General features: G+C 39.2%; 1 pseudogene; it reads right to left on the minus strand.

Moving 5' to 3' along the window:
* Window positions 1–19,575: 19,575 nt before the first annotated feature.
* On the minus strand, window positions 19,576–21,290 carry LOC123243223 (annotated as a pseudogene).
* Window positions 21,291–25,402: the final 4,112 nt, after the last annotated feature.

Here is a 25,402-nt window from a genome sequence, read left to right on the forward strand (position 1 = left end):
CCTGCTTATTATTTGGGTTTTCATAACAGCAAATATTATTCTTCTTTTGTGAATGATTGATAAACCTGTGAGAAAATAAAACAAGGAGAACCTAAAAATTGCTTAAGCAAAAACATTTTTTTCACCAAAAAATACACCTTAAGTGCTTCTTCTTGGCAGTGTTCAAATTAAAGATAAAGAAAACTCTGCTAGAGTACTAGAATGCATATTTATTTTTTATTTGCCCTCTTAATTATGCAATTTATCACTTTCCATTCTTGTGCTTCACATTCCTAAAATGCTGACATCTTTATTTTTTTTTAAATAATTTTTTATTTTTAGAAAAAATTTCCCTGGTTACATGTCATGTTTACTTTACCCTTCACCCCCTTCACCCCCCCATCCCCCAACAACCCTCTTTCCCCTCCCCACCCTGCTGTAGCTAATTTGCATTTCCACTGGTGTGGTAAGTCAAGACTTATTTACACATTATTGATAGTTACATGGGTGTGGTCTTTTCAGGTCTACATCCTCAATCATGTTCTCATCAACTCAAGTGTCCACGCAGTTGTTTTTCTTCTGTGTTTCTACTCCTGCAGTTCTTCCTCTGAATGTGGATAGTGTTCCTTTCCATAAATCCCTCCGAATTGTCTTGGGTCATTGCATTGCTGCTAGTACAGATGTCCATTACATTCGATTTTACCATAATATATCAGTCTCTGTGTACAATGTTCTTCTGGCTCTGCTCCTTTCACTCTGCATCAGTTCCTGGAGATCTTTCCAGTTCACATGGAATTCCTCCAACTTATTATTCCTTTGAGCACAATAGTATTCCATCACCAGCATATACCACAATTTGTTCAGCCATTCCCCAATTGAAGGGCATACCCTTGCTTTCCAGTTTTTTGCCACCACAAAGAGCACTGCTATAAATATTTTTGTGCAAGTCTGTTTATCTATGATCTCTTTGGGGTACAAACCCAGCAATGGTATGGCTGGATCAAAGGGCAGACATTCTTTTATCACTCTTTGGGCATAGTTCCAAATTGCCCTCCAGAATGGTTGGATCAGTTCACAACTCCACCAGCAATGCATTAATGTCCCAATTTTGCCACATCCCCTCCAACATTCATTACTTTCCTCTGCTATCATTTTAGCCAATCTGCTAGGTGTGAGGTGGTACCTCAGAGTTGTTTTGATTTGCATTTCTCTGATTATTAGAGATTTAGAACACTTTCTCATGTGCTTATTGATACTTTTGATTTCTTTATCTGAAAATTATCTATTCATGTCCCTTGCCCATTTATTAATTGGGGAATGGCTTGATTTTTTTATACAGTTGATTTAGCTCCTTGTATATTTGAGTAATTAGACCTCTGTCAGAATTTTTTGTTATAAAGATTTTTTCCCAGTTTGTTGTTTCCCTTATGATTTTGACTACATTGTTTTTGTTTGTACAAAAGCTTTTTAGTTTAATATAATCAAAACCATTTAATTTACATTTTGTAATTTTCTCTAACTCTTGCTTGGTTTTAAAATCTTTCCTTTCCCAGAGATCTGACAAGTATACTATTCTGTGTTCACTTAACTTCTTTATAGTTTCCCTCTTTACATTCAAGTCATTCACCCATTCTGAATTTATCTTGGTGTAGGGTGTGAGATGTTGATCTAAAAACCTAATCTCTCTCATATTGTTTTCCAATTTTCCCAGCAGTTTTTGTCAAATAGTGGATTTTTGTCCCAAAAGTCGGACTCTTTGGGTTTATCATACACTGTCTTGCTGACATCACTTACCCCAAGTCTATTCCACTGATCCTCCCTTCTATCTCTTAGCCAGTACCATATTGTTTTGATGACTGCTGCTTTATAGTATAGCTTAATATCTGGTACTGCTAAGCCACCTTCCTTCACGGTTTTTTTTCATTATTTCCCTTGATATTCTTGATCTTTTGTTATTCCAAATAAACTTTGTTATAGTTTTTTCTAATGTAGTAAAAAATGTTTTTGGTAGTTTGATAGGTGTGGCACTAAATACATAAATTAATTTGGGTAGAATGGTCATTTTTATTATGTTAGCTCGTCCTACCCATGAGCACTCAATGTTTTTCCAATTGTTTAGATCTAGTTTTATTTTTTTGGAAAGTGTTTTGTAGTTATGTTCGTATAATTCCTGTATTTGTTTTGGTAGATAGATTCCTAAGTATTTTATATTGTCTAGGGTGATTTTAAATGGTGTTTCTCTTTCTACCTCTTGCTGCTCTAATGTGTTGGAAATATATAGAAATGCTGATGATTTGTGTGCATTTATTTTGTATCCTGCAACTTTGCTAAAGTTGTTGATTATTTCTACTAGCTTTTGTTATATTGAATCTCTGGGAGCTTGAAGATCACCTTTGATTGACAAATAAGTCAGTTGGATGGAAAGTTCCCAGGGAAGTCATGTGAAAGGCAGGAGGAGGGGCAGTTAAGAATCCTGAGCAGAAGTTCTGGGTCTTTGACCTGTGCTGAGGCTGGAGACCAGTGGATCCTGGTCTTGGAGTGAGAGGGTGCAAACATCTCTCTGCAAACTCTTCCTGTACTTGAGATACCATTTCAACCTGTACCTGACCACCACCTTGGTGTCTACTGCCCCTAGATATTAGGAGTTTCATCATCTAGATATCTAGGTTTCCCAGGGCCTGGGAGGAATCCAGGAAGTGGGCAGAAGACGAAGAAGAGGGTGGAAAGGGTGGAAATAACTCAACTGTAAGGCTGAAGATCTATTGAAGAAGTCAAAGATATCCCAGCAGTTTAACTACTCTGGTTTAGTCCTGGCCAGGCTAAACCAGAAGGGAAGCTACATTGATTCTTCATCTGCCAGCAGTTGAGATTTCATTAGTAACCATTAGAATAGGGCCTCCTATACCACTGTCCTTTACCCTTATCCTTCTTGTTTAATATAAAGTTTAAAGTACCTTCCTAAAGCAGTTTCCAAGCTTGTTTTGGGAAGGGAGAAATCGCAGTCAGAATACAAGTCGTTATCCTAGCTAAAGAGCCCAAATCAACATATCAATTAACCCCAGCTGGGTCCTGAAGGGATATACCTCTTAGACCCGAAGGATCCTGCCTGGGCAACTGTTATAAGGGAGAAGGGTCATCTTATTTCTCTCTGTACATCAATTTACCATCTCAAATAGATCAAGAGACTTCCCATAATTATAACACTTTTTAGTTGATTCTCTAGCATTTTTTAAGTAGACCATCATATCGTCTGCAAAGAGTGATAGCTTAGTCTCCTCCTTGCCTATTTTAATACCTTCAATTTCTTTTTCTTCTCTAATTGATACTGCTAGTGTCTCTAGTACAATGTTAAATAAAAGAGGTGATAATGGGCATCCTTGTTTCACACCTGATCTTATTGGAAAGGCTTCTAATTTATCCCCATTGCATATGATGCTTGTTGATGATTTAAGATATATACTGTTTATTATTTTTAGGAAAGAACCTTCTATTCCTATACTTTCTAGTGTTTTCAGTAGGAATGGGTGTTGTATTTTGTCAAAGGCTTTTTCTGCATCTATTGAGATTATCATGTGCTTTTTGTTGGTTTGCTTGTTGATATGGTCAATTATGTGGATGGTTTTTTCTAATGTTGAACCATCCTTGCATTCCTGGTATAAATCCCACCTGATCATGGTGGATGATCTTCTTAATCACTTGCTGGAGTCTTTTTTGCTAGTATTCTATATAAGGTTTTTGCATCTATGTTCATTAAGGAGATTGGTCTGTAATTTTCTATCTCTGTTTTTGATCTGTCTGGCTTTGGAATCAGTACCATATTTGTGTCATAAAAGGAGTTTGGTAAGATTCCTTCTTTGCTTATTATATCAAATAATTTGTATAGTATTGGGATTAATTGTTCTTTGAATGTTTGATAGAATTCACTTGTGAATCCATCAGGCCCTGGTGATTTTTTCTTAGGGAGTTCTTTAATGGCCTGTTCAATTTCTTTTTCTGATATTGGATTATTTAAGTATTCCATTTCTTCTGCTGTTAATCTAGGCAATTTATATTTTTGCAAATATTCATCCATATCACCTAGATTGTTAAATTTATTGCTATATAATTGGGCAAAATAGTTTTTAATGATTGCCTTAACTTCCTCTTCATTAGAGGTGAGGTCTCCTTTTTCATCTTTGATACTATTAATTTGGTTTTCTTCTTTCCTTTTTTTAATTAGATCAACCAATACTTTGTCTTTTTATCTGTTTTTTTCAAAATACCAGCTTCTGGTCTTATTTATTAATTCAATAGTTCTTTTACTTTCAATTTTATTAATTTCTCCTTTGATTTTTAGTATTTCTAATTTAGTTTTCATCTGAGGATTTTTAATTTGTTCATTTTCTAGTTTTTTTAAGTTGCATGCCCAATTCATTAATCTCTGCCCTCCCTAATTTGTTAATATATGGTGTAGTGGATGATGTAGAGGAGATATTTGATCAGTTTTTGCCCTGTCAAAGAAGTTTGAGTTTGAGCCATCCCAATTATAGCCTTCCCCAAAATAGGGATGACTGGTATGTGCCACCATGCATGGTCTATATCCCTCTTGGATTTATTTCTCCAGTTTGTAGTATAGCAGATGGGGTTTCACTCTATATGGGATGGAAACATGAAATCCATCAGTCAACAATATTTGTTAAATAGTTACTATGGACCAGGCATGTTCTGGGTACTAAGGAATCAAAAACAAAAATGAAAATTTCTGCCCTTAAGGAGTTTGCATTCTATAGGAGGAGGCAAAATATAAATATGTACAAAATAAATACAATGTAGTTTAAGGAGGCAGGAGAGAGCAAAAATAGTTTTGTGAAGAAGGTAGCACTTGATTTAAGTTTTAAAAGAAGTGTAAGGAATTTTACAAGATAGAGATGAGGAGGACCCTCCCTTCTAGGCATGGGGTAGCCTGCACAAATACCCAGAAAATAGAAGAGTCATGTGCATGAGCAACAGCAAGAAATCCAGTTAGGCCAGACCTTAGAGTATTGGACAGAAAGTTATGCATAAGGAAAAGTAAGTTGGGGCCAGGTAATGAAGGTCTTTAAAAGGCAAACAGTGTTTGAACTTGATTCTAGAGGAAAGAGGGAGTCACTGGAGTTTACTGAGTAGTGAAGTAAAATGGTCAGATCTACACAAAAGAAAACCATTTTGGCAGCTGTATGGAGTATGGACTAGAGTAGATTAGAGACTAGAGGCAGGGAGAACAATTAGGAGGCCACTTCAATAATCTACACACAGGAAGGCTTCACCTAAGGCAGTGGCTGTATTAGATAGTGAGAAGACAAACAAATGGAAGAGATACTGTGGAGGTAGAAATAGCAAAAAGTATTTAGGAAGAAAAGATTTTAGATTGTCAAATACTGCAGAGAAAGCAAGCGTGATGAGAACTGAGAAAAGACCATCAAATGTTGCAATCTGAAGGTCATTAATAGCTTTGGAGAGAGAAGTTTAGTTAGGTGGTAAGTTTAGAAGACAAGTTTCAAAAAATTGAAAAATGAGTGAGAGGAGAAGTGGGAGCAACAAATGTGGACATTCCCTGTTTCCTCTATCCCCCCACCCCACCTCTGGAGTTTGGTTGAGAAATGGAGAAGAGAAAGTATAACTGTCAGAAGGGATGGTAGAATCGAGTTGGAGTTTTTATAAGGATGGGGAAAGCTGGATATTTTTGTAGACAGCAAAATAGGAACCAATAGGGATTCAAAATGAAAGAGAAAGCAGGGCAGCTGGATGGCTCAGTGGATTGGGAGCCAGGCCTAGAGACAAGAGGTCCTAGGTTCAGATCTGGCCTCAGACACTTCCCAGCTGTGTGACCCTGGGCAAGTCACTTGACCCCCATTGCCTAGCCCTTACCACTTTTTTGCCAATGATGACAATGATGAGACATCTTACCCAAACTTATGGGATGCAGCCAAAGCAGTTCTAAGAGGAAAATTTATATCACTGAGTGCAGTGTGTAACCTCCAGCTTCATTGCAGGAAGATCTGAGTTCAAGTCTGACATCAGACACTGATGGCTCGGTGAACCATCTTGTTGGTGTAATCCCCATTAACAATGTGGGGAGTCACTATCCTAATAAAAACTAATTAGAAACCATAGGTCTGGGCTATTTATGTAGCTGGTAAATTTTCCAGTTCAAGATATTGACCTGACAAACCATAGTATTCCCATCTTCAAACTCCTTGATATCTGCTGAATGAAAAAAAAAACATTTGGGGGCAGCTGGGTCATTCAGTGGATTGAGAGCCAGGCTCAGAGATGGAAGGTTGTAGATTCAAATCTGGCCTCAGACACTTCCCAGCTGTGTGACCCTGGGCAAGACTTGACCCCCATGGCCTAGCCCTTACCACTCTTCTGCGTTGGAACCAATACACAGTATTGATTCCAAGATGGAAAGTAAGGGTTATAAAAAAAAATTTTTAAATCTGTCCATAGACTCTTCTTACCTCTCTAGTGTGTCTGCTTCCTTATTACAAAAGTCACTGATTTTTAAAAAATGTTTAAAATTTTTTATTTTTTAAAATTTCATTCATTCATTCATTCATTTATTTAAGAGTATTTTTCCATGGTTCCATGATTCATGTTCTTTCCCTCCCCTCCCCCACCCCCATAGCCAATGCACAATTCCACTGGGTTTTACACGTATCATTGATCAAAATCTATTTCCATATTATTAATATTTGCAACGGAGTGATCATTTAGAGTCTACATCCCTAATCATATCCCCATCAAACCATGTGATCAAGCAAATGTATATCTTCTACATTTCTACTCCCACAGTTCTGCCTCTGGCTATGGATAGTGTTCTTTCTCATAAGTCCTTCAGAAATATCCTAGCATTGCTGCTAGTAGAGAACTCCATTACATTCAGTTGTGCCATAGTGTATCTGTCTCTGTGTACAATGTTCTCCTGGTTCTGCTCCTTTCACTCTGTATCAATTCCTGGAGGTCATTCCAGTTCACATGGGATTCCTCCAGTTCATTATTCCTTTTAGCACAATTGTATTCCATCACCAACAGATACCAAAATTTGTTGAGCCATTCCCCAAAGACCATTCCCTCATTTTCCAATTTTCTGCCACCACAAAGGTATTTGTCAGACACATTTATGGACAGCATATACTTGCTTATGTCTCACTCTTTAGTGCTCTTTTTTTTTTAATCATGTGGACTCTGCTTTGTGCTATTCAGATGGCTCATATCTGACAGGATTTGCCAGCTATCTTTCTGGATGTGAGAACTGCTCCATGTGGATTGGCTGTAGGCCGTCTACTATCCAGTACCTCACAAACATGCCAGGCTTTTCGCTGATTTTGCTATTTCTTCCCCTTTTCCCCCACTCTACACCTGGAAGGTCCTCCCCAGTCCTTTCTGACAACATTCTCCAAAGCCCAGCTCAAGTACCAACTCCTTCAGAAAACCTCCCTGAAGTCAGAAAAAAAACTATCCAAACTTTCATCCTTTCCTCGTCCTTCACTCTTCTGTAGATGGGAGGTTGGTCTCCTCAGTAAGATGTGACCTTTCCAGAGGCTGAGCGTGGGTCTATTCCTTTTCTGAAGGCAAGGTCCAAACTCATTTATTTTGTGTTTCCCCAGAAGAGTGTGGAGGTATCGGATCTGCTCCTCCTATATCTCCCTCCATCTCTGAGTGTCCTGGTCAGTGACAATGTCTCTGCCTCTTCAGTCTATTCACACACACACACACACACACACACACACACACACACACACACACTCCAGCTTCAGCTAAGCCTGAGGGAATCCTTGAGGAGGTGATGCTTATCAAAGCCATTCATTCATCTGGAAGTTAAGGATTCATCCCACTTATTATGGATTGACTTCCACAAAGTTTTCTCCAATACCTCAGCATAATATGGGAGTGACTCTGGGTTCTAGAAGGCTGTGCCAGGGAACCCAAGTTCTGGTTGGACCCAAAAGGATGGCCTTGGGGATGAATTCATACATTCATTGGCCATTCTCAAAGAGGTCCATTCTCAGATTGACTACATCACCTCCAGAAAAAGGGAAGTGATCCTCTCCATGCATGCTGCCCTAGTGAGACACATTTAGAGCACTCATTCTTCTGGACACTCTCCAGTTCTAACAGATTTTAGAAAATACTTAAACTGGAGAATGTCCTGATGAATAAGTCTTAGATGACAAAAAGACTAGAAGTTGAGCTAAAAGACAATTGGTAGGAGATATTGGAGAAGAGAAGATGGAGGGAATATGATAGCTCTCTTTAAATACAAATTTTTAAAGTAACCAATGTTTGTTAGATTGATTGGAAGTATATAAAAGGGTATTATGGGAAAGAAGTATTACACTAATTCTGCTTTGTCCAGAAGGCAGAGCTAGGAGCAATGGGGTGAGGTTGAAAGTTAATCTTCCAATTAGCGTCTATAATTATATATGTATATTATATTCTCATATCCATATTATACCATACAATTAGAAGAATATATGCCCCCTTCCCCACACCTTTCCCACTTGAAGCCACTGAAGAGCCTTGAGCAGAGGTTCTTTTTTTTAATGGACCTCAATAAGACATTTTGTTAGTGCTGTGATTAAGGTTAAGGATGGTTCCTGGACCTCAGAGGTTGTTCCCCAACCTGAGACTGGTTCAGCCTACTCCCACCTTAGGGTAACTAGTCCCACACTCCCTGCCACACTAACAATAAGGAAGCTTTCCTGCTCACCTCCTCAAATAAGGGCAGGAAGTCTCCTCCCCCTGGGAAGCCACCTCCAATATCCAGAAGGCTCATCTGGTACCCAGCCCAGAGACTCGTGTCAAACATATGCCAGGCATTTGTGATGGCCTGGACAAAGCTCTGGGGTGACTGACAGCCAGCACCTACATGGAAGCTGGGTAGGGTCAAGAAGACAGGTTTACCAATGTAGGGACACAGACATGTGCAGATCTACATCTGTTCTATGGCTACCCAGCAACCTCAAGCAATCTCACTCCTGTGATCACTGAAACCTTGCCTCATCCTAATGCCCTCCTTTCCTCACCACTTAATCTGTACACACACACAGTTACAAATCATCTTGTACTATCTAATTGAAGGGAGTCTCATTTTGCCTAATCATACTAGGAAGGGATGGCTCTTCTCTGTTTCTCCCTTTCCCCTCAGGACCTCAGTTCACATTCTGGATATACTCCAAATATCACCCACCACATGGGACTTTCAAAGAACTTTACAGTTTGTAAGGCACTTGCTAGTTTATTTGAAACCTTATCTATTCATCTATCCTCATACTAGCTCTAGGAAGACAGTAGGAAGGCAGAGATGGTATCTTCATTTGACAAAGTAGGAACCTGAGGTCCAGAGGAGGTCACTTGCTCCAGGTCATCTAGTAAGTCTAGGGCCAACCCAAGGCTTCAATCCAACTCGCCTGGCTCCCAGGACAGATCTCTTTTCTTTTGGGAACCCAGGGAAAGGCAGGAGTCACTAAGGGTAGGCTCACCAGATTCTAACTACAGCCACTCCCCATATCCTTGGCCAGAGCTAGCACTCAAGGGACATAGGCTCTCACTATCTTGAGTTTGGAGCTTGAGGACCAACCTTTAGAGGAAATAATAAGCAACATTTCTTTCCATACCTAAAAAAAGGTTTACTAAAGTAGGTAGTATAAGTACTACTAATCCCACTTTACAGATGGGAAAATTGAAAACCCATAGTGACAAAATGACGTATCTAAGGTCAAATGGCAAATAAACATCAGAGACAGAACTGGAACCCATATAATATTAAAGTCCCAGTGGCGTTTTCATTGCCTCTCCCTGACTTCTTCAAAACCTGGTTCAAATCCTACCTACTCCAGAAGGCCTATCTAGATCCTTCCTTGCTAATAATGCTTTCCTTTCTTAGATAATTAGCCATCTAGTAACTCTCTCTGTGTCTTTCTATTTCTGTCTCTGACTCTATCTCCCCCTCTATGTATATGTGTGTGTTTGTGTGTGTGTGTGTATATATATATGTATATATATGCATATATACATATATATCTTGTATTTAAATAGTTGTTTACATATTGACATTTCCATTAAAATTTATAGTCCTTGAGGATCAGGGAAGTATCTGCCTTTCTTTGTAGCCCTAGAACTTAGCATAGTACCCAGAACAGAGTAAGTACTTAATAAATGTTTGTCAACATGACTTAATGATGACTCTAGAATGGGCAGCCATTGACAGAGAGAACCCAAGGACAACAACCTTGCTCTGTTTCCCAGCTAGCAATGACACCAGTCTTGCTGCTGGGTTTATTCGGACCTTATATTCAACCTTTAGGAAAAATAATCTGATTTCTTCCCCTAGTACTAAGCTCCCACCTTGTACCTCAGTCTGGGTTGTTATCTTATCATCCAGAATTACAAAGTTTGAGAGTAGAAAAGGAACTGGGTGACATCCAATTCAGCCTACAACACCCTCCCCCTCCAAATCTCCATTTATCTGACAAGTTGTCATTTAAACCTGGGAAGAGGGAAAGCCCAATACCCCTTGAGGTGTGGCCACTCTTTGCACTTTTAGGTGGCTTTGTCAGGAAGTTTTTTGTTTGTTTGTTTGTTTTTAATTAAAAATCCTTACCTTCCATCTTGGAATCAATACTGTGTATTGCTTTTTCCTGACATCAAGCCTTAATTTACCTCTTCTTCAATTTCACCCATTATTGCGGGTTCTGCCCTCTGGGAGCAAATAGAATAAATCAATCAGTTGGTAAACACTAAGTGTCTACTGTGTGCCAGTATGGGCTTAGTATTGAGTATTCAAAGAGAGGGAGAAGACAATTCCCTGTTTTCAAGGGGTTCACAAGCTAGTGGAAGAGACAACATGGAAATAATGGTGTACCAACAAGTTATATAGAATAAATTGGAGATAAAAAAGGGAAGGCACTACAAGTAAGAGGTTTTAGAAAGGGCTTCTAATGGGAAGTGGGATTTTAGCTGAGACTTGAAGGAAGTCAAGAGATCCAAGAATAATAAAATAAGTCTAATTCATCCTCCATGTAATAGATCTTTAGATACTTGAAGGCAGCTATCATGATCCCCCTGAGGCTTTTCTTCTCCAGGCTAAATATTTCAAGTTCCTTCAACCAATTCTCATGGAACATGGGCTTAAAGCCTTTCACCATTCTAATTGGCATTCTCTGTACACCCCCCAGCTTATCCATGTTCTTTAAAAACAAACAAACAAAGAAACAAAAAAACACCTTAATTTCTGTCTTAGAATCAATATTCTCACTTCTAAGACAGAAGAAGAATAAGGGCTAGGCAACTGGAATTAAGTGACTTGCCCAGGGTCAAACAGCTAAGAAGTGTCTGAGGCCAAATTTAAACCCACTATCTTCTGTCTTCAGGCCTGACTCTCATCCTTTGAGCCACCTAGATGCCCCATATTTATGCCCTTTTTGAACTTTGGCACCCAAAATTACCACAATTCTCCTCATCTTCTGGAGGAATTCTAGAAAAGACAGAGTTTAGAAGCGCTCCTTATAACCTCCCTATTCCTAGAAGTTATGTCTCTCTTAATAAAGCGCAAGATGGCATTCCTCTTTCTTTTTAACTGTTACATCACACTGATGGATAAAATTGAATTTGCTGCTTATTAAAACCATGAGATGATTTTAGCCAAACTTAAGCAATGTCAGGAGGACCTGGGTTCAAATCTGACAACAGATACTTCTTGAAGGAATCAGACATAACAAATCCTGAAAAGTTATGAATGTGTGGTCAAAACTGATTCCAATGAACAAGGGCTCATGGGTCAGTGAAAGCAAGATGTGGTTGCAAAGGCAATTGTCTTGTTGTGGCTATATATTTAATAATTCACAGGACTGATTTATACTGAATTCTATCAGAAAACTGGCGTAGGGATGAAATTATCTGGCAAAAGAATTGAACTTCTCTTGACTTGTGGTGGATGTCAAGCTAGATTGGGCTTCACACAGTGAAGAAGGAGACAGGCAGATTGCAAAAGTTCCTAAAGAACAAAAAGCATTTCACACCCTTATGTGAGAAATCCTGTGAGCTAGATAAGGCTCAGGAAGATACCTGAAGAGGTTCAAAGTCAATTCATTCAGGAAGCAAATTTCACATAGATAGTTGAGTTTTCTGTCAACAGCTTTTTAGGAATCAACTTCCTCTCTCACAAAACTTGTTACCCTTTGGTAAAAAACCTTGTACTCCTATGTGAAAACATTTGTTCTTTCCTTTGTTTTGCGAATTCACTGAGCTCTCATTGGTCTATGCTAACTGAAGTAGTTAGCCTAAGCTGTTTTCCACACAGCTGAGTCTATGTGTCTTTTCTCTATGCATCTTTCATTTTAATCTTTGACCTTAGCCCCTCGTTTTCCAGTCCTCTGCTTCCCTTCACAGGTCAGAAGAATCCACTCATGTCTTGTTTACCAGCTGAGCCAGTAACACTTCCTACCTGTGTGACCTTGGGCAAGTCACTTAGTCCCAATTGCTTAGTCCTTACAGCTATTCTGTTTTAAAATTGATATTAAGACAGAAGATAAGATTTAAAATTAAATCTTAAAAACTTGGGCAATACTTCTCCCACCTAGAACTGGTGATGTTGACTTTTTGTACCCAAATGTAAGGCTTTACCTGTATTCCTCCTGAATTTCATGTTATTTGATTTAGCCCAGTGGCCTAGCCTCTTAAGAATCCTTGCCTTCCTTCACAACCTCATTTTTCTGTGACCCTTGCTTGTCAGTTACCAATGGAATTCCTTGACATTTTGTTTTGACCATAAACTGGGACCCCATTCCCTTATATCTGTCTGGACTCTTAATCCAGGTCATTCCTTGTCTGGCACTTGCCCCTGTTGACCAAACTTTGATTCTAATGGTGTCTTTCAGTTCCCCTCCTGGAAGTGAGGTAGAACAGGGTGATCCAAGTAAGCTGCTCCTCACAGTCAGAGGTCATCAGCTGGACTCCATGGCTGGCTGCATACTAGGTATGGGAGATACACTTGCATTGGTTAGCATAGATTAAATAAGTGGGGCCACTCCTAGGCTCAGAACCTGCATCAGCTCTCCCTGTTGTCAGCAAAGAAGAAGTCACCCCTTTAGGCACCACACCTTTCCCATATCCCCAACGTCTGCATATTTGTAATCTCTCCCACCCTTCTCCTGTATCCTGCTTAGAAACCTTCCATCTCTCTCAGGCAGAAAAAAAGGATCCCTTAGAGGAGGAAACCCAGAAATCCATGCTCATGAGGACAGGCAGATTTCACACAGGAGAGATTTCATGCTGCCTGGCCAAGAGTTCCCAAAGAGCTGAGTCAGAAGGGAATTTGGCCCCAAGGCTCCCAGCTTGAGCCACGCCACCCTCACCCTCACTCACCCCCAAAAAACAAAATCATTCATTATATATAAGACTTCACTCTAGAAGCCTCTTCTTCATGGTTCCATGGTTCTGCACCTCCCTTCCCCACCTCATCCCATAAAATTGCATGGGAAAGAGAAGGTGTGATCCTCCTTCGTTCTTGAACATTAGAACTATGGTCTGATTTGTTTTAAACCTTATGAGGCTACCCACAGCTTCCGGTCTTTTATATCTCCCACTAACACCACTAACACCTTTTCTCCTAGCTACTTTGCTCAGTCCAGAGCTAGTAAATCTTATAGCCTTTCTCTCTGGCTCCATTAAGTCCTGTCCCTCCCACATCCTAGTGCCTCATTCCCTGGATCCCTCCCTGGAGCTCACCAGACTGGAATAGTCAAAGGCAAGTACCCAGACTGGTCAGCACCCGCAACACATTGAAGCTATTGTAGCTCTTCATAGCAAAGAAGGGCTTCACATGGAGCAGTGACCTCAAGAAAATCTGGTGCTGTTGAGCCAGGGTCCTCAGATCTCCCACTCTAAATACATTTCTCTCATTCTGTGGATGGGAAGACAGAAGAAGGTGACCTCTGGGTTAATCAGGGGGTAGCTTTCCTAACTCAGCTTGTCTTGTGGTGTCATCTGGCATTCTGCCCACACTTTCCCCACTAACTCAACTGATTGAAGCTCCTCCTTAGGACAGGGGAGAGGGTAGTGAAGGGAGAATGACAAATATGGTATGATTGACAGATCCCTGGCCTTGGAATCGGGAGAACTTAAATCTAGATTTCATCACTTACTAGTTATATAACCATGGGTAAGTCATTGAATTTCTCGGGGCTTTAGTTTCTGATCTATACGATGGCTGTAATAATATATTACTCATCTCCTTAACTTGGGAAATTATTCCCATTATTGTATGTACAAAGTCTTCGTCTTGTTTAAATTGAATTACCCCAATGCCAAGCACAATGCTCTACATAGAGTAGACATCTAATAATTCCTTGCTAAATTGAATTGAATGGTGATGATAGTGAACAGGGTGTGTGGAGACCAAGTTTTTCTTGGGAATCTGTAGTGCAAAAAGAAGGGGTTTGACTAGATGACCTCTTAGCTCTGAATCTATATCTATCAACCTAAAGCATTATGGGAAAGAGAGGGAGTACAAGAGGACAACAGAAGCAGCAGGAAACAAAGAAGTCTGAGGGAAGAGAACAAAGGAGGAAGAAGCTGGAGTCTGAGGGAAAATCAGAGAAAAATGACCTGTGCTCATCTCTCTGAAGCCAGGACCCTCTCCCCTTTGGGTACTTTCCACATTGAGTCCTCCTCTCTAAATTGTTCCCATGCATTACCCCACAGTGGTCCCTGAGAGGTAATTAGTAATAATCCTTGAAATGCCCCCCCAAAGGCCTAAGGGACAGGAGAGTGAGAAGAGGCTAAGGATGAGCTCCCATCCCAGACTGAGTTAAAGTCTAGAATCTCAAAGTTACAAACTAGAATGTCAAAATTACAGACCAGAATCTCAAAGTTGGAAGGAACTGCAGAGACCATGTTACTTATTTCAGCAGAAATTGTCTCTATGACATCCTTGACATAAAATAGTCACTCAGTCTTCACTTGAAGACTGCCAGTGATGGGCTACTCTACCTCCTGTAGCAGGAATTGCACTTTTGGACAGTTCCAGTTGTTAGAAAGTTTTTCCCTACATAGTCAAATCAAAAGCTGCTTCTCTAACTGTTGCTCCTATGTCTGGCCTCTGGGGACCAAGAGAACAAGTTTCATCCCTCTTCCATATCATGGCTTTTCAAGTATTTGAGGATAGTGACTCAGCCACCCCATAGTAGCTTTCTTTTGGGTAAAAGTTTCTAGGCTTTTATGGGCAAGACCATCATATCTCTGGTAATGAAAATTAGGTTTAAAGCCTGTTGGTTAAACTGGATCCTTCTCTCGAAATCAAGAGTCTTTAATCTGAGGTCTATAGATCCAGTCCTAAAGATAGATTTCAGGAGCTCCAAGATCTTGGATGGGAATAAAAATGGATATTTTTATATTTTAGATTTTTTTCCCACTAGCCTCTGAAATTTAGCATTCCTTAGATTATTCAAAAACATTATTCTGTGAAGTGGTTCATAAGCTTCACCAGATTGACAAAAGGGTCCATGTCACACACACACACACACACACACACATATATGCAGGCACACACACATATATGCAGGCACACACGCATGCACTCTTTGTCCTAGAGGAAGGATATGGGATAGGGAGTCAGAAATAGGTAGAAAAACTTATTGAATCCACGAATGCAAGTCTGTTGACACCCTTATCTTTATCTTTAATCCTTATCTTTGAACTATTCATGGTTGGTATATTCAAAGATTCTAGGAGTGTAATTATCCTAGTCCCCAGGCATGTGTTAGTAAATGCTTCTGAGGTGTGAGGGTGGGAGAAAATTTATGTAATTTGTAAAATATACAATATTGGTCTATTTCAACTTCACTTTAATCTCTCCCATTTCTTCTAAATAAGTCATACTCTACTAGAGCTTTCATAGGTATAACAACAACAACAATAAAAAAATAATAAGTATTTTATTTGCTAAGCACTTTGCAAATATGTTATTTAATCTTTACCACAATGAGGTAGTTGTTGTTATTATCCCCATTTTGTGGATAAGAAAACTGAAGCTGAGAAGCTGAATTACTTTCGCAGAATGACATACCTAGTAAATGTCTGGAGATAGGATTTGAACTCGTCTTCCTGATTCCAAGTCCTCTTTGATGGAATGGAAAGGAATGGGAAAAGAGCATTGAAAAGGTAATGGAGTAATAATAACTAACACCTATATATATATAGCATTGCTACCTCATTTGATTAACACAATCTTGTGAGGTAAGAGTTATTATTATCCTCATTATGTAGAAGAGGAAGCTGAGGCTTTAGGTTGTCACTTGTCCAGGGTCATACAGGTAGTTGGGTTGAGTCTATTATTATCTCCCTTTGCAGAAAAAGAAAACTGAGACTTCAACAGGTTCAATCAAGTCTTCTGACTCCCAGGTCATGACCACCACTATACCACCTACCTCCTAAATCAAGTCTCAGTGATTCATATACCTTCTTGTCTTATAGAGTATAAGTTGGTACACAATTGCTTCTTTTTTAAACTCTTACTTTCCATATTAGAATCAACACTATGATTTGGTTCCAAGGCAGAAGAGCTGCAAGGGCTAGGCATTTGGGGATGAGTGACTTGCCCAGGGTCACACAGCTAGGAAGTATCTCAAGTCAAATTTGAACCCAGAACCTCCTGTCTCTGGGCCTGGCTTTCAATCCACCAAGCCACCTAGCTGCCCCCTAGTTCAACTGCTTTCATAGGACCCAATAAACCCTTGACACAGTTTAATTTGATTGTGGGGGAGATAGAGTAGTTCAAGGTGCAGAAGGAAGTAGGATACTTTTAAAAGACAGTTAAAATTTATGAGAATGAGAAAAAAGCAAAAATATAATAATTCCTTCTCTAAAGAGGCTGGTGAGGAAAGGATAAGGATCAAAGACAAAGGAGTTAACAATGAGTGTTATAAAGATTTTTATGTTTCAACCTGAAATTTGTATTTGTAAGTGCAGAGTTAGTATACTTACCTATACATGTGAATATTGAGGGTCTGTGTACACACATATGTACACATATATGGTTAAATATATCTGTGTATGTATCCCTCATGATTTAGCTGAAATTTGTTCCACAAAAATTATCTGCCTTACTAGGAGATAGAGAGAATAAAGAATAGCAACAAGGACACTTTATCATAGGTGTGGTTTTACTGGGAGCAGGGGATGGTCTTTTCTCCCAGAGAATATGATGCCACTAAGGGGCAAATGAACCCTGTAATGAAGTGCCATAGCTACGAAACCCTTAGCATGGTACCTCTAGGTAAATGCCATAGCTATATGGTCTGGAAGAAGCCTGTGAGATGAAGCACAGGGATAGTATTGCTTACAAGGAGGAAGTCTACCACTAAGAGAGGAAATGTCACTTCTCTATAAAAAGGAATTTGACTAAAATGATGAAGAATAGATCATATACTGAGAAAAATAGACATATAAATCTTCAGTCTGTTAAAAATCAGGAAACTTCAACTTAGAATATAAACTAGCTGAGACATCTTATGGAGTTGAGACAACAAGTTCAATTATAAATTTTAATTAAAATATTATAATTGAACAATATGGAAATAAGTTCTACATGATAATACAAGTATAACCCAGACCAAATTGCCTGCCAGCACCAGGAGGGGGAAGGGGAAGGAAGAAGGGAGGGAGATAAGTTTGATCATATAACTTAGGAAAACTTTGTGGAACAAATGTGGAAATTTGTTATTACATGTAATTGGCAAAAAGAAATTAATTAATTAATTGAGATATTATAATCAGTATTACCTCATAAATCAAACAAGTGGGAAAGGGGAAGTTTAAGGAACCTTGTCGAGAAATGTATCTAAGCAAAGTCACCTTCCATTCATTTAAGTATGAAATTGGAGAAGAAACAAATAGACAAAAAATGGGGGAAGGAGGGGAACAAACTCTCTTCATGAACAAGGACATTGTTCTCTACTAAGCCACAAAATCTGAACTGTAGCATGAGGTCCCCAAATGTGCTTGTAGCAGAGGTAGAAGTAGCCCTGAAGAAAACAAAGATGAGAGAAAGAACTGAAACAGAAAATCTCTCATAATTAGAGAAATGTGAATCAAAACAACTCTAAGGTACCACCTCACACCTAGCAGATTGGCCAATATGACAGTAAAGGAAAATGATAAATGTTTGGAGAGGTTGTGGCAAAATTGGGACACTAATGCATTGCTGGTAGAGTTGTGAATTAATCCAGCCAATCTGGAAGATAATATGGAATTATCCCTTTGATCAAGTAATACCACTATTAGGTTTGTACCCCAAAGAGATAATAAAGAAAAATACTTGTACAAAAATGTTCATAGCCACACTCTTTGTGGTGGCAAAAAATTGGAAAACAAAGGGTTGTCCCTTGACTAGGGAATGGCTGAACAAATTGTGGTATCTGATGGTGATGGAATACTATTGTGCTGTAAGGTTTCATGATCTGGAGGATTTCTAAACGAACTGAGAGAACCTCAGTGAACTTATGCAGAGTGAAATGAGCAGAACCAGAAGAACTTTGTACACAGAAAGTAAAACATTGTGGAAAAATCCAGTGTAATAGACTTTGCTACTAGTAGCAATACAACAAGCCAGGACACTCCTGAAGGACTTATGGGAAACAATGCTAACCACATTGAGAAAAAGAACTATGGGAGTAAAAATGAAAAAGAAAAACATATGACATCACTTATCACCTGCATATATGGGTATGCAATTTGGGGTTTAGGCTTTTAAACATCACTCTATAGCAAAATGAACAATATGGAAATAGGTATCAGGTGATAATATTTGTACAGCCCAGTGGAATTGCTTGTCAACTCTGGGAGTGGGAAGGATAGAGGGAGGAAAAAATGAATCGTGGAAATATGGAAAAATATTTGAAAATAAAAATTAATTTTAAAAAATCTTAAAAAGAACTGAAACACCAATTTCTCACAAAGATGGTCCATGACAAAGGCAACAATTGAGAAAGCACTGAGAAAAATTCTCAAAGTATCTGAAGAAGTCGAGAAGATAACAGAAGCATGAGGAAAAAAATATTGGATGGTATTATGCATGAAAGGTAACACCTATATGGATCCTTCTTCTCTGTATGAAATTTTTTTAGAGTGTTCTGTGTATTTATTGTTTTACAGCAGAATGCCCAACATAGATCATCACAAATGTCAAATAGTCACTTGTGCAAAATAGGATATATAGCGCTTAAGTACAAATGAGAGATGTGACTTTTTCCTTTAAATAAATATTTAACACAAATTTATGGTTCTAAAAAATAGCATTAAACTAGATGGTCTAAGTTGATCTACCTCCTTGGACCCACAATAACTGTTATTTTCCCCAAAACCAATAGAATCATCATCGTTCCATTGTGTGAATAATGGATCCCAATAAATGAGTTCCTTTTTCAAAGAGCTTTTCTGGGTTTCTCTACAAACATGATCTGGCCTGGATAAAAAGACAACAGGAATTTCTTCAAGGTCAGTGGTCCAAAATGCTAAGTATGATTAAGTATTCAACATGATCTATATTCACTGTTTCCACTTTTAGGTAGAATGTACTTAGATTACTTTCTTCAATTCATTTTACAGGATAAGTACAAAAGCTCTACCCATGCCTCTAAGAATCATCTTTAGCAATCTTCTTCCAGCAGTCAATTGTCCCAGTATACCTGATATCAGCTCCTTTGCACCCATACTGCATCATCATTCACTGCCTTACTGTATCAAAGGGATAGGAAACCATATCTGCTACAGCAGTCACTGTGCAATCATCCAACTTATCACAATATGAGTGTTCTTAGGATCTGGAAGCATCCCTTTTGCTGTATCATAGACTCCAAAGTAGGCTGCTCTATAGATAATAATACCCAGCACTGAGACATTGAAACCTTGATATAAGCCCCAAATTCCATCAGTTGGAGATTTTCCCAAGGCAGTCTCCCAACCCTTTGAATTCTCTCTCAGTGTCAGATTTCCCATTATCAGCTGCCAAATGGGTTCTCGAAAACTCCAAAGGTTACACAAAGCAGAGAGAAGTGGTTCCAGCTGTACCACCAGAGACAAGATCCCGAGCAAAATACCTCCAAAATTGTATTGCTTGTCCACTCCTCCCCAAAACACCTGCTTATACATATTCTTAAAGGTGAAGTTAAGGACCTGAGTGGGGAAATATCTGATGACATTTGCTAAGTTACCCCGCCAGAAGGAAAGCATCCCTTGTTCCTTAGGAATTCGGACCATACAGTCCATACAGCCCATAATGACTTTGTGCGATGTAGGAGTTAAATTTTAATGGTTTGACTAAATATATGAAAATTATAAATAATATGGTAGTCATCAATTTAAACTTAAAGTATTATTGCTCAAAGTCAAAATGATTTTTAATAGCTTTTGTTTACAAAAGAGGTAGAAGGAGTGAAAGTAGAGAAATACAGAAAGGCAGAGAAGACATTTAGCTTATCTATGTAAATATTGTTCCAATGCTCAATTCAGTCAGGACTTGTTGACCTTCAGCCCGGATTAAACTCTCTCCAGAAGACAGGAAAGGAAAGCCAGCTATTCACTCACCCAGGTTCCCTCCAAGAGGTAGGTCAAGATGATGACTCGAGCTGAAGATGATTCCTGAGGCCAACTTTCTTCTTGAAGCCCACTTCCTTCTTAAAGTTGACTTCCTTCTTGAAGCTTACTACTCAGCCCCAGAAATCCAGGGCCTTTTATGGTGACTTCTTGTCCCTTTCCCTCTTCATGGAGGGGGGGTGGGCAATCACAGTTTCTAAACTGCCTAGACACTGCCCAGGGGCTCCGTGTCTGTGGGATCCACTTCTCACCTTCTGTAGGGGTAAATTCTCATCAAAAGGGTTCACAGATTCCTGGCTGATTGAGTTTCTGAGGGTGAGTAGTTTGTGAGCTCACAAATAGATAGAACAAGCTTTTGTTGATTCAATCAAAAGGTAGACAAAGGAAAATTAATCCTGTCTTCACAATCTAGTGAGATAATAAATAGGGGTACTTAAGTTATTGTTAACCAAAGTGTTAACTCCAACTAGGCAAAGCAAATAAAGAATTCCATTTTTACAAGTGTAAATTCAGAATAGACCAAGAGAACCAAGAATTTCCTTTCATAGCTGCTTATCTGTAGAAATTTGTTTACTTGCATGCTGCACCTGCAATAATAGCTTGACTCTCTCGATGGGGACCACCATAGTCTTGGAAATCGTAGCAGCAATGTTGCTGGCCAAGAAGTCCTTGGTAAAGGAGATGGCTTGTTCCATCATTGTTACAGAGGGGATAGGTGGTAGGATTGGAAACATAAAGTCAATTTAAGAGGGCTGAAAACTGGGGAATACTTTGCTGTCTCTCTGTATTAAATTTTTGTAATTAAATATGCACATCTTTTAAAACTCTTACCTTCTGTCAAAGAATAAATACTGAGTATCAATTCCAAAGCAGAAGAATAGTAAGGGCTGGGTAAATGGAGTAAGAGATTTGGCCACGGTCACACAGCCAGTAAGTGTCTGAGGTCAGATTTGAACCCAGGACCTCCCATCTCCAGGCCTGGTTTTCTAGCTGCTGAGTCACTTAACTGCTCCATATCTATGCACATAATGAGGACATCCTCAGCAAGAGTTCTAGAAAGAAATGGGCAGACTTCCCCAAATGATACTCGATAATAAATCACATCTCCTGACATGGATAGATTATAATCTGCATCATGGGAAAGAGTAATCATATTAACAAGAGCATGGTAAAGTAAGCAGAACCAAGAGTGGGGCAGAGGAGTGAAGCACACACCTATTTAAGGACTACAACAATGTAAAGGAAAATAGCAAAATAATCAAAACCAAAACTAAATAGCATATCATAATAATGACCAAGCTTGATCTTGAAGAAAAGGAATGCAAATGCACCTGCTTCTTTTCTTTGAAGAAGTAAGACATTGAACCTTGTATGTGCTGTAAAGTTTAATTCATGAGTTGGTTAGTTTTGAAGATAATTTCCCCCTTTCCCTTTTAATTTTTTATATATTTTTATATTTTTTATAATGTATGTAATTTTACAATTTATGTTTTAAAATGTATACTTTTTGTTTTGTTTTGTTTTTTTATTTTTTATTTTTCAAGACCTATTTCCAAATTGTTGATAGTTGGATTGGTGTGGTCGTTTTGAGTCTACATCCCCAATCATGTCCATCCCAACCCATGTGTTCAAGCAATTGTTTATCTTCTATGTTTCCTCTCCTGCAGTCCTTCCTCTGAATGTGGGTAGCGTTCTTTACCATAAATCCCTCAGAGCTGTCTTGTGTCATTGCATTGTTGCTGGTACAGAAGTCCATTACATTCAATTTTACCACAGTATATCAGTCTCTGTGTACAGTGTTCTTCTGGCTCTGCTCCTTTCGCTCTGTATCAGTTCCTGGAGGTCTTTCCAGTTCACCTGGAACTCCTCCATTTTATTATTCCTTTTAGCACAATAGTATTCCATCACCAGCATATACCACAGTTTGTTCAGCCATTCCCCAATTGAAGGACATACCCTCATTTCCCAGTTCTTTGCCACCACAAAAAGCGCAGCTATAAATATTTTCGTACAAGTCTGTTTATCTATGATCTCTTTGGGGTATAAACCCAACAATGGTATGGCTGGATCAAAGCGCAGGCATTCTTTTATAGCCCTTTGAGCATAGTTCCAAATTGCCAGCCAGAATGGTTGGATCAGTTCACAGCTCCACCAGCAATGCATTAATGTCCCAATTTTGCCACATCCCCTCCAACATTCATCACTCTCCCCTTCTTTCATTTTAGCCAATCTGCTAGGTGTGAGGTGATACCTCAGAGTTGTTTTGATTTGCATTTCTCTAATTATTAGAGATTTAGAATACTTTCTCATGTGCTTATTGATACTTTTGATTTCTTTACCTGAAAATTGCCTATTCATGTCTCTTGCCCATTTTTCAATTGGAGAATGGCTTGATTTTTTATACAATTGATTTAACTCCTTGTATATTTGAGTAATTAGACCCCTGTCAGAGTTTTTTGTTATAAAGATTTTTTCCCAATTTGTTGTTTCCCTTCTGATTTTGACTACATTGTTTTTGTTTGTACAAAAGCTTTTTAGCTTAATATAATCAAAACCATTTAATTTACATTTTGTAATTTTCTTTAGAATTCTTGTTATTTTGTATAGCCTCTTCATGTTCCCCTGCCCAGCTGCTGTTTCTGCTTCTTCAGTCATATCGTGAATGAACCGCCTCTTGTCATATCTTGCGCTCTTCTTGACTTGACGGTTAATTTCCCAGTACTGTGTTCGAAATTCTTCTTTCTCCTGTTGATCCTGGCACTGGCTGATCTTCTGTTTCAAATCTCTTCTCTGTTGTATCTTGGCCCATGTCTCCTGTGTTAACCATTCCTTGCGCTTTCTCTCTCTCTTTCTCAGGACTTCTGCGCAGGTGGTCTTCCAGGTCTGCTGGAGTTTGGTCCAGTGGTTTTCAACTGTCTCTCCCGTGAGTCCTGTCAAGGCCGCGAACCTGTTCTTGATTTCGCGATTGAATGCTTCTTTTTCCTCTATGGATCAGCTGGAGAGTGACGAAAGTCAACACCAACAAACTCCAAGTCTTTGTTAATAGATGTCTACGCCACATCTTGAACATCAGATGGTCTGAAAAGATCTCCAATGTTAGTCTCTGGGAAAGAACAATCCAGTATCCCATTAGTCAGGACATAAAGAACCGTAAGTGGAGATGGATAGGACCTACGCTACAAAAACCGGAAGACAACGTAGCCAGACAAGCATTGAGCTGGAACCCTTCAGGGAGGAGGAAAGTCGGAAGGCCAAAACAGACCTGGCGAAGATCTGCCGAAAATGAAACAAAAACAGTCGGAATGACATGGGCCCAGCTGGGGGAAGTTGCCCAGAACAGAGTCCGTTGGCGTGAGATGGTTGCGGCCCTATGCTCCTAGGGAGCCAACAGGAATAATAATAAATAAATAAATTTTCTCTAACTCTTGCTTGGTTTTAAAATCTTTCCTTTCCCAGAGATCTGACAGGTATACTATTTTGTGTTCACTTAACTTATTTATAGTTTCCCTCTTTATATTCAAGTCATTCACCCATTCTGAATTTATCTTGGTGTAGGTGTGAGATGTTGATCTAAACCTAATCTCTCCCATATTGTTTTCCAAATTTCCCAGCAGTTTTTGTCAAATAGTGGATTCATGTCCCAAAAGTTGGGCTCTTTGGGTTTATCATACACTGTCTTGCTGATGTCATTAACCCCAAGTCTATTCCACTGATCCTCCCTTCTATCTCTTAGCCAGTACCATATTGTTTTGATGACTGCTACTTTATAGTATAGTTTAATATCTGGTACTGCTAGGCCCCCTTCCTTCACATTTTTTTTCATTATTTCCCTTGATATAAAATGTATACTTTTTATATACTTTATAAGGGATGGCTCTCTGAATGGTGGACATGTGAGGGGAACATTAGGAAATGTAGCTGATATAAAAACAGAACATAGGAATAAAAAAAAATTTTTAAGCAACAGGTCAAGAATCTCTAGAATATACAGAACGTCAAGACTTGAAAAGAACTTAGAACCTAGAATAAAGATTGTTCTATCTGGAGAAGCCTTAACACATACAAATTTAGAACAGGAAGAGACTGATTCTTAATGTTTTACCAGCCCTTTCATTTTTTACTTGGAGAAACTGAAACAGAGCCAGGAAGCTATTGGAAGAGCAGAGATGAGATCCCAAATAACTTGACTTCCAGCTCTGGACTCTGATGTCACATGTCAGAAATGTCCAGATCTAGGTCTGTAGCCCTTCTCTCCCAACTTCTCATTGTGCCAGGAACCAGTGCAGCAGCTTCTTTCTTATGGAATCTGAAAGTTCTTGGCTCTTTGCCTGAAAGATCTGCCAAGCAGGTATCTCAGCTCTTAGGAGGATTACATGGTCTTCTAGGGTCCCAGAGGCCTCCAAACTTCTGACAGTGGTAGTGCAAGATCCTGGTCTTTCAGAGGAGACCTAAAAACAAGTTCCAACAATCTCTGAGAATGCAGGGGTTCCTGCCTTTAACCTCTCAAGATCCTGGGCTTTTTGCCATGTAGGAGCCCTGGGTTTCCTCCATAAGCCCCAGGAGTTGCTTTAGTTTTCCCCACAGGCAAACATTACTACTCCAAATACATTGCCATCACCTCTTGGCCAACTTTCCTCCAGCAGCATTGATCCCTTTGGACTAAGCAGTGGGGAAGTTTCACCTGGGCATTCAGGTGAGAACAAACCTTTTGGCAAGGAAATAATACAACTCAAGCTGGGCAACAATGGTGCCTCCAGATCATGACAAGTAGTGAGACAAGACTATATAAGAAATCCTAACCTCCAAAGCT

Source organism: Gracilinanus agilis, chromosome 3 (assembly GCF_016433145.1).
Source record: "Gracilinanus agilis isolate LMUSP501 chromosome 3, AgileGrace, whole genome shotgun sequence".
NCBI lineage: Eukaryota > Metazoa > Chordata > Mammalia > Didelphimorphia > Didelphidae > Gracilinanus > Gracilinanus agilis.